Here is a 9613-nt window from a genome sequence, read left to right on the forward strand (position 1 = left end):
AATATCCATAGTCACACCACATAAATAAGTATTGTAATAGCTTCCATACAAGATATCAATAATTTTCAACCCAAAATTCTTGTGATGAAAAAAAGAGAGCCGTACATAATTGCCAATAAATAATAGAGGCATACATAATTTCCAATAAATAAAATGGAAAACTCAACATCTAACACATTAGAAAATATTCTGTTAATGCTAATGCCGGGAAAACATAAATTCAGACAAATTCAACTTCCAACATTATTCATCACTATAATCTACACATGGAACCAAATCTTACCAACTTGGTTATCATCACTGAAGCCCAAACTAAAATTTAATAAAGGACAATTTTGAGGCTATGAGCATGTCATATCTCTAACTAATATTTTCAGTGCCAACACCAAGCAATGGAAATTGGCTAGCATATGATTCAACCTTCTTTTTGAGATCAGAAATGTTATTTCGTAGCTAGAAATTGTATGACTTAATAAATTGTATAAAATATTTTAAGTTTGTAATTTGCACAGAGCCCTTAGCCTTAATGGCTATCTGCACCCCCTCGTGGATAAAATCTACAACCTTAATAAATTCATCCTCAAGAACCCCATGGGTGGTTAATGCAGGAGTCCTCATGAAAATACCACCAGGAACCATAACACTTTTATCACCTGAAAAAGTAAGGTCTGAAAGTAAGCTATAACATCCCATGGAGCAAGGAAAATTAGTGACTCCCTTACACCTAAATATACAAAGCAAAAATTCATGTAACCTGGTAAAGAATTCTTGTTGAGTATGATAGAGGCAACATCCAAAACGTTCTCTACTCTTGCACCATCAATGCCCTGTCAAAGTCCATTAATATATACCATGTTGCATTCAACCAGCTAAATCCAATAGAAATAAATAGACAAGTAGGTTGTTTACTCCAACATATGAATATAGGATCCTTACCAAGGGCCTCAAACCAACTAGAACTAGGTGATTTTCACTACCACCAAACACCAAATTGTAACCCAAATCCATTAGTCCCTTTGCAAGGGCTCAACAATTTGATACAACCTACTAAAACTATTTTACTTCTGACCAGAAACAAAATCCATTCACAAAATAATTCACATGCATGAATTTTACAGAAGCTTAGACATGTGAGAGTGCTACACCTGTACTTGATAAGCCTTGAACTCTACAGTTACAGCCTGCTTTAAACAAAAAACCAGCCCTCCTATGGTATGGTTATGTGGTCCTCCATAGAAAGCCACAAATTATTTCATGTATCTTTTAGAAACGCAATGATACAAAAAATATATATATCCAATATTATGATATTAGTCACTAGGAGAACAGTATGGATGATGGAGGAAAGGAAGGAGAACTCAGATTGACCTATAACCCTGGAAAAACTGCATTGTTGATGGTTGTCTCTAGGTTGACCCCCAATACTTGTTCCTTCCTGAAGAATATCATGCCTCCGTGAGGACCTCGTAAAGACTAAAAATCATAATCCTCCAACGCAAAAATATTTCATAATGAAAAATATCAAAAAGATAAAAATGAAAAGAAAAAAGTAAAACAATTGAAAAATAATTCAAGGAACATGAAACTGAATCAGAGAACATGTAAGAGAATCAAAAGGAAAATCTACACCACTTAACTCTAGAATCACTCCTCCTATGATGGGAATGACATATTTATTTTAGTTCTTCACCGTTTATTGAAAATTCATGGGATTCTTTTTCTTCGACAAGGGGGGAATGTCACAAATAGATAGCATTAAGATAGATCCAAAAAAAAAATCCATCTAATATAGTCAAATTTTTAATCAAAAGGGTGAAGTGCATAGCAAATTAATAGCATCAAATCACCTTGTGCATTGTAGTTTTTACTACATCATAAAATTCAAATGGACTAGCCATTATAGAAGCACCGATGAGACCACTTATGTGTTCCATGTCCATCATTAAGTATGCCCCAACTATATCGGCAATATTCCCAAACCACAATGTTGAGTTGTGTTATATTCTTTCCACGACTAGCCCATGTAGTTAACTGGGGGGTTAGAAGGGGGGCGGAGCCCCCTTAGTTGCGCCGATTGCGTAGCAGGGGGAGTCATAGGGGTTTGAGGGGTGTAGGTAACCCCACTATATGGGGTCTGGGGAAGTGCCCCAGAAAATTTTGGTTTTGGACCCTATATTAGCTTGGGCGGACCTACCTATGGTTTTGTGCATGTTTTTCGCACATGGTTTTGGACATGATGGTTTTCGGTCCATGGTATTGGATGCTTCAGCATGTATAAATATGTATTGTAACATTGAAAGGAACATAATGAAAAATCAAGCTGGTAGTCCCGGTTTTGGGATCCAGGGGAAAATATTTGTGTATATGTGTTTTATGTGTTATGCTCTCGCATTGTTTATTTTCTATGTTCTAGAATTCATATGCAAGTAATTTATGTATGGGGTTAAAACCTACATTTGGTATTGGAGTTGTTGGCTTCAAGGGGATGCCTTTGGTGCTGAGTGGTTTCGCTCGGGAAGATAGAGATCGAGAAATTTAATGGTCAGAGTTTCGAGTTGTGGAAACTCAATATGGAGGATCTATTGGTGGATAAAGATTAGTGGATCACGGTAGATTCAGGTACTGAACCAATGGGAGTGTCTGATGAAGAATGGAAGAAGTTGGATCGGAAGGCAAAGAGCACAATACGATTGTGTGTCTCAGATTCAGTATTGTTGAATGTATCAGGGGAAGCTACGACGAAGCCTTTGTGGGACAAGTTAGGGACTTTGTACCAATCTAAGTCTCTGATGAATAAACTGTTCCTACGGAAAAAGCTGTATAACCTGAGGAGGAAAGACAGAGACTCGGTGATAGAGCATTTCAATGCATTTAATAATGTGGCAAGTCAGTTATCGTCTGTTGATATCAAAATTTCAGATGAAGATAAGTGCATTAGTTTGTTGTGTTCTCTACCAGATTCGTTGGATAGTCTGGTTATTACAATAGGTAGCAATGCTACTACCTTGCAGTTTGATGAAATAGTCTCATCCTTGTTGATAGAGGAGATGAGACGGAAAAATATGGAGAGCCAGAATGGTGATGCCTTGTTTGTACGAGGACGGTCCCAGAACAGAAACAAAAATAAGTCATCGAGTGGGAGATCTAAATCTAGAGGGAGATCTAAATCTCCAGGAAAACTTGTAAAGGTGGTGTGCTGGAAATGCGGAAAGGAATGGCACTACAAAAGGGATTGTAAATATAAATCTCTTGACAAAGAAAATGGATTTGATGATGCTCCTTCTGCAGAGGCGATAACCACCTTAGATGAAGGTGGGGATGTGTACTTGGCTTCTTCAAGTACACATGTAGATCACGAGGCATGGTTGACTGACTCAAGTGCATCCTTTCACTTCACTCCCCATAGAGAGTGGTTCTGCAAGTATGAGAAATATGATGGTGGTGATGTCTTCTTAGGGGATGATAGGAAGGCTAGAATCATTGGTCGCGGAAAATTAAAGTTGAATTTGCAAGGTGGAAGGGTTAGAACACTTCCAGGTGTTCTACATATTCCTGCATTGGCCATAAATATGATTTCTGTAAGCAAGCTGGATGATGTAGGTGTAAAAACAGTGTTCGAGAAGGATACCTGCAAGATGGTTCGAGGAGCACTGGTATTGATGCGGGGAGTTCGGATTGGAACTCTGTACAAGCTGCAAGGTAGCACTGTTGTTGATGGGTGCAACAGTTCTGTGGTTCCTGAAAGTGGAGTAGAAAATCTAGTGGTCTCTGGAGAGAAGACCATGCTGTGGCATCAAAGGCTTGGACATATTGGAGAGAAGAGCCTTCAAATACTTCATGGTAAAGGTATGGTAGAAGGTATGAGTAATAGCTCTCTGGATTTTGATTTCTGTGAAAATTGTGTATATGGGAAGCAGAATCGGGTGAGTTTCCCCTTTGGTGGTAAGAGGGCGAAATAGATATTAGAGCTTGTGCATAGTGATGTGTTTGGACCTGTGAAGGTTCCATCATTGGGTGTGTGTGTAGTATGTATCATTTATAGATGATTTCTCAAGGAATACATGGATATATTTCCTTAAGATGAAATTTGAAGTCTTTGACAAGTTTAAAGAATTGAAGGCTCTAGTGGAAAACCAGACAGAGAAGAAGATAAAGGTGCTGAGGACATATAATGGTGGAGAGTTTTGTAGTAATGAATTTGAAGAATTTTGTAAGAAGTGTGTTATAGCACAACAGAAGACTACTCCATATACACCTCAGCAAAATGGAGTTGCAGAAAGAATGAACAAGACGTTGATGGAAAGGGCAAGAAGCATGCTCAGTGGTGCTGAGTTAGGATAGGAATTCTGGGCAGAGGCGATGAAGACAACATGTTACTTGGTCAACAGATCACCTTCATCAACGTTGGAGGATAAAACTCCACAAGAGGTATGGACTGGTAGGAAACCCTCTCTTTCACATCTGAGGGTATTTGGATGTGATGCATATGTACATGTTCCAAGGGAGAAATGAACCAAGTTGGATAGTAAATCTGAAAAGTGCATTTTATTGGGTATAAGGATGGTTTAAAGGGTTATAGATTTTGAACCCAGTAACAAGGAAGGTTGTGTACAACTGAGATGTGGTGTTCAGAGAGGTGAAAGATGTTATTAAACATGAAATCCAACCAAAGGAACCTGAGAAGATAGAGTTTGAGCTAAAGGAGGAAGAATCAGACTCTACAGCAGAGGAGGAATTAGAAGATGAAGAGCCACAAACTCCGGGTGTGAGAAAATTAGTTCGAGAAAGAAGGCAACCAAAAAGGTATAGTCCATATGCTTTTTGTTCAATTTTTTTTTATCTATTACTGATGATGATCCCAGAACTGTGAAGGAAGTAGTAGATTCAGAGGATGGAAAACTTTGGAAAGAGGCCATTTTTGATGAAATGGCATCTTTTCACAAAAATGAAGCTTGGGATCTGGTGGAGTTGTCGGCCGGAAGGAAACCCATTGGCAGAAAATGGGTGTTCAAGAAGAAGACAAATGCAGAAGGAAAGGTGGAGAAATACAAAGCTCGGTTGGTAGCAAAACGTTATTCCCAGGTGTCAGGAATTGATTTTGGTGATATTTTTTCTCCTGTTGCCAAGGTAACTTCTATTAGATTACTTTTATCTGTTGCTGCTGCTTTTTATTTGAGGTAGAATATATGGATGTGAACACAACATTTATTCACGGGGATCTGGAAGAGGAGATCTACATGAAGCAACCCGAAGGCTTTGCGATGAAGGGTAAGAAAGAACTGGTATGCAAGTTAAAGAAGTCTCTGTATTGGTTAAAATAGTCACCAAGGATGTGGTATCAGAAATTGGATACATTTATACGGGGACTTGGCTTCACTAGAAGCAAAGAAGATCATTGTGTGTATTTTAAATTAATTGGTGACCGTGTTATTTATCTTGTCTTGTATGTGGATGATATATTGCTGGTTGGAAATGACAAAAAAATTATCCAAGATTTGAAGACCCATTTGTCCTCCAAATTCGACATGAAAGGTCTTGGTGCTGCAAACTATATTTTGGGCATGGAAATTAAAAGAGATCGGACAAAGAGGAAGCTCTGGTTAAACCAGAGGAAGTATGTTGAGACAATAGTGTAGAGGTTTAATATGTAGGATAGTAAACCAGTGAAGGTTCCTATTCCTGTAGATGTAAAGTTATCTGTTGAATAGTGTCCCAAGACATAAGAAGAGGAATAGGACATGTCCCGTGCAGTCGATAGACTAATGTATGCGATGGTCTGTACTAGACCAAACATTGCACATGCAGTGGGAGTATTGAGCAGGTTTATGTCAAAACTAGGGAAGGAGCACTGGACAACAGTGAAGCGGGTTTTTAGGTATTTGCGTGGCACTAGTGATTATGGTTTGTGCTATCAATGAAGACCAGGATTGGACAGAGTGTTGGATATTCGTGGATTTGTTGATGCAGACTTGACTGGAGATCTGGATCAGAGAAGATCTACAAGTGGGTATGTGTTTAACCTATTTGGAGGTGCAGTCAGTTGGATGAGTAAGAAACAATCTGTAGTGGCACTATCAACTACAGAGGCAGAATACATGGCAGCCACTCATGCAAGCAAGGAAGTAGTTTGGTTGCAGAGATTGTGTTCAAGTATGGGGTTAGTACATGGAGCTATAAGGATAGACTGTGACAGCCAAAGTGCAATTTTCTTGGCAAAGAACCCTGCATATCATTCAAAGACAAAGCAAATTGATGTTCAATATCACTTTGTGAGGGATATGATAGAAGACAAAAAGGTGTTGCTGGTAAAGGTGGAAACTTTGAAGAATACTACAGATGCATTGACAAAATTTGTGAGCTCTAAGAAGTTCTCTTGGTGTATAGAAATAATGGGCGTTGCAGGGCTGGATAAATTACTAAGCTCTCTTTTGCCCCCTGTGGAAATAAAAGAACAAGTGGGAGAATGTTGGGTTGTGTTATATTCTTTCCACGACTAGCCCACATAGTTAACCGGGGGGTTAGAAGGGGGGCGGAGCCCCCCCTTAGTTGCGTCGATTACGTAGCGGGGGGGGTCACAGGGGGTTTGAGGGGTGCAGGTAACCCCACTCTATGGGGTCCGTGGCAGCGCCCCAGAGAATTTTGGTTTTGGACCCTATATTAGGTTGGGTAGACCTACCTATGATTTTGTGCATGTTTTTCGCACATGGTTTTGGACAATGTTTTTCGGTCCATGGTTTTGGATGCGATGGTTTTCAGTCCATGGTTTTGGATGCTTCGGCATGTATAAATATGTATTGTAGCATTGAAAGGAACATAATGAAAAATCAAGCTAGTAGTCTCGGTTTTGGGATCCAGGGGAAAATCTCTGTGTATATGTGTTTTATGTGTTATGTTGTCGCATTGTTTATTTTCTATGTTCTAGAATTTGTATGCAGGTAATTTATGTACGTGGTTAAAACCTATAGGAATGTCACAAATAGATAGCATTAAGATAGATCCAAAAAAAAATCCATCTAATATAATCAAATTTTTAATCAAAAGGGTGAAGTGCATAGCAAATTAATAGCATCAAATCACCTTGTGCATTGTAGTTGTTACTACATCATAAAAGTCAAATGGACTAGCCATTATAGAAGCACCGATGAGACCACTTATGTGTTCCATTTCCATCATTAAGTATGCCCCAACTGTATCGGCAATATTCCCAAACCACAAACTTTTTAGTACTAAAAAGCATAAAAATCCAACATTACATACTAAAAGAACATATTAATAAAATCTTCTAGAATAAACGTTGTTGGAAAGATAAATTTTTGAAAGGACTACCATTATAAGATCTGTAGAAATACCCAGCTTCAATACTTGCCTCATGCGAGGGTAATCAATGTCTCGGGGATATGCACTAGCACCAACAATGATAAGCTTGGTCCTGAAAAGGGTGGTAGTCTTCTCAAGCATCTCATAGTCAATGAATCCTATAATCCAAGAAAACAAACACAACCATTAACAATTTCAACACTTCCCCAAAAGATTGGTTCAATATTTGTTAATCATGGAACTATTTCCCTCCTAATTATTATTAGATTGGAAATTCGAGCTCACCTGTGGACTCATCTAAACAGTATGGCATTGATTCAAAGTAAATTGATGTAGCAGATACTCGCTTTTTTGCTGTCATGAATCCATGAGACAAATGCCCTCCATGTGGTGAGTCTAAACCCTAAATGTTGCAAAGAAAATTCTCACATTTTACACGCCCAAATAGGAATGATAATCTTATCAAAGGAGGTTCGTAGTTTAGAACCATACACACCATAATGTGATCATGTGGTTGGAGGAGAGTTGTATAAACAAAAAAATTAGTTGGGGATCTAGATAATGGTTGAACATTAACACGCCATGTAGTGTTGTCAAGATGGAATCCTTCTAGGGCCCTTTGCTGGTAAAGCCTCTCACTTTGGTCAATTAATTCATTTCCAGCATAGCATCTGCATGGCATAAATCCCAACGCAACAGTGAATACAGTAGTCAATAAATATAGAAAAGTGTCCAAAAATTGTATCCTTCATTTTGATAACAAATACAGGTCTCAACACTATAACGTTGAACCCATAAACCATTACACACATGTCAAACATTCAAACTAAAAAATACAGGTCCAAAAGCTAAGGGAAACTGAGTTTAACAAGAAAAAAAGACCAAGTGGCAAGAAGAAATTGTCAAGCAGCTCAAACATAATCACAATCATGATGGTTCCATTCTTCACATTCCAAGTTATAACCTTAGGCGCTTACCTATTACCAGGTATTCCTGATGAATACTTGTTCGTTAGACATGATCCAACAACTTCCATCACTGCCTGGGATGTAAAATTCTCAGAAGCAATAAGTTCCAAGCCTATGAATTGCCGCTGCTTTTCTTTCTCAATTATCACATTCATTTAAAGATCAAGCTCACTCAGAGGACGATCTAGAAATATCTTCTTTCCCTCTGCATGAAGTAATTTACAAACTAGATAAATAAATCACAATAAATTTAGGACCCTCAGTAACTGAGGCACGGTTTGATAGGAGAATTAATTGTATTATTGAGGTCTACAATTTCTGTTTGCTGGCATCCAGGGGGAATCCAGATCAAGAACATAGTGTTTATTTTTAAAAATATTAAAAAACTAGCAAGCACAAATTTATTCCAAAACGCCAAATTTTTTTCCTCAAATGAAACCCTTGTTAAAAACCCCACCTGATAATCTCCTGAAAGTGAACGTGAAGTCATGTAAACATAACTCATAACAAGGTAAAGGCATTTAATTTTGTCAACTACAATATTTAAAATGGCATCATTTATATCAAGAAAACACAATACAAAATGCCCAAAAACACAAATCAAAAACTAGCTTGCAACCAAGGATAATTTTAGGGGCGAATGTTGGCCCTTTGGCGAAATTAAGGGGTTTTAAATTTTTAGTGGGCGAATATTTTGTATCATAGTACATTTTTACAAATCACCTCAAATAGCCCACCTTATTTTAAGGGAGAGGGTAAAAAAGGTAAATTTAGCCCTTGAAATTAGGACTTACAACCTTCCATTCGCCCATTTTCAAGAATAGGTTTTATTTAAGTGAATCCATTCGCCCATTTTCAAAAATAGGTTTTATTTAAGTGAATCCTATGGGCCAAATACCATATTTATAAAAGAGGTATGGTAAATTAATAAAAATATAAATAAATGAGAGGTATGGTAAATAAATAAAACGTCTTTTTATACTTACTCAAAAGGTATGGTAAATAAATAAAAATATAAATAAACTAGACGTATCGTAAATAAATAAAACCTCTTTTTATATTTAGTCCATAACCCTCGTTCTATTTATGAAGGCTCAAGAAAGAGGTTTTATTTAAGTGAATCCTATGGGCCAAATACTAAGTGAATCCTATGGGCCAAATACCATATTTGTAAAAGAGGTATGGTAAATTAATAAAAAATATAAATAAACAAGAGGTATGGTAAACAAATAAAACATTTTTTTATATTTACTCAATAAGTCACCTTATATTTACGAACACTCAAAAATGGGTTATATTTAGGTGAAACCTATGGCCAAAATACGATG

General features: G+C 37.5%; 1 pseudogene; it reads right to left on the minus strand.

Annotated features, from left to right (window-relative positions):
- Positions 1–360: 360 nt before the first annotated feature.
- On the minus strand, positions 361–8440 carry LOC149261174 (serine hydroxymethyltransferase 3, chloroplastic-like; annotated as a pseudogene).
- Positions 8441–9613: the final 1173 nt, after the last annotated feature.

This window comes from Pinus tabuliformis, chromosome 6 (assembly GCF_031772625.1).
Source record: "Pinus tabuliformis cultivar Carrire ecotype Pingquan chromosome 6, CPIR1, whole genome shotgun sequence".
NCBI lineage: Eukaryota > Viridiplantae > Streptophyta > Pinopsida > Pinales > Pinaceae > Pinus > Pinus tabuliformis.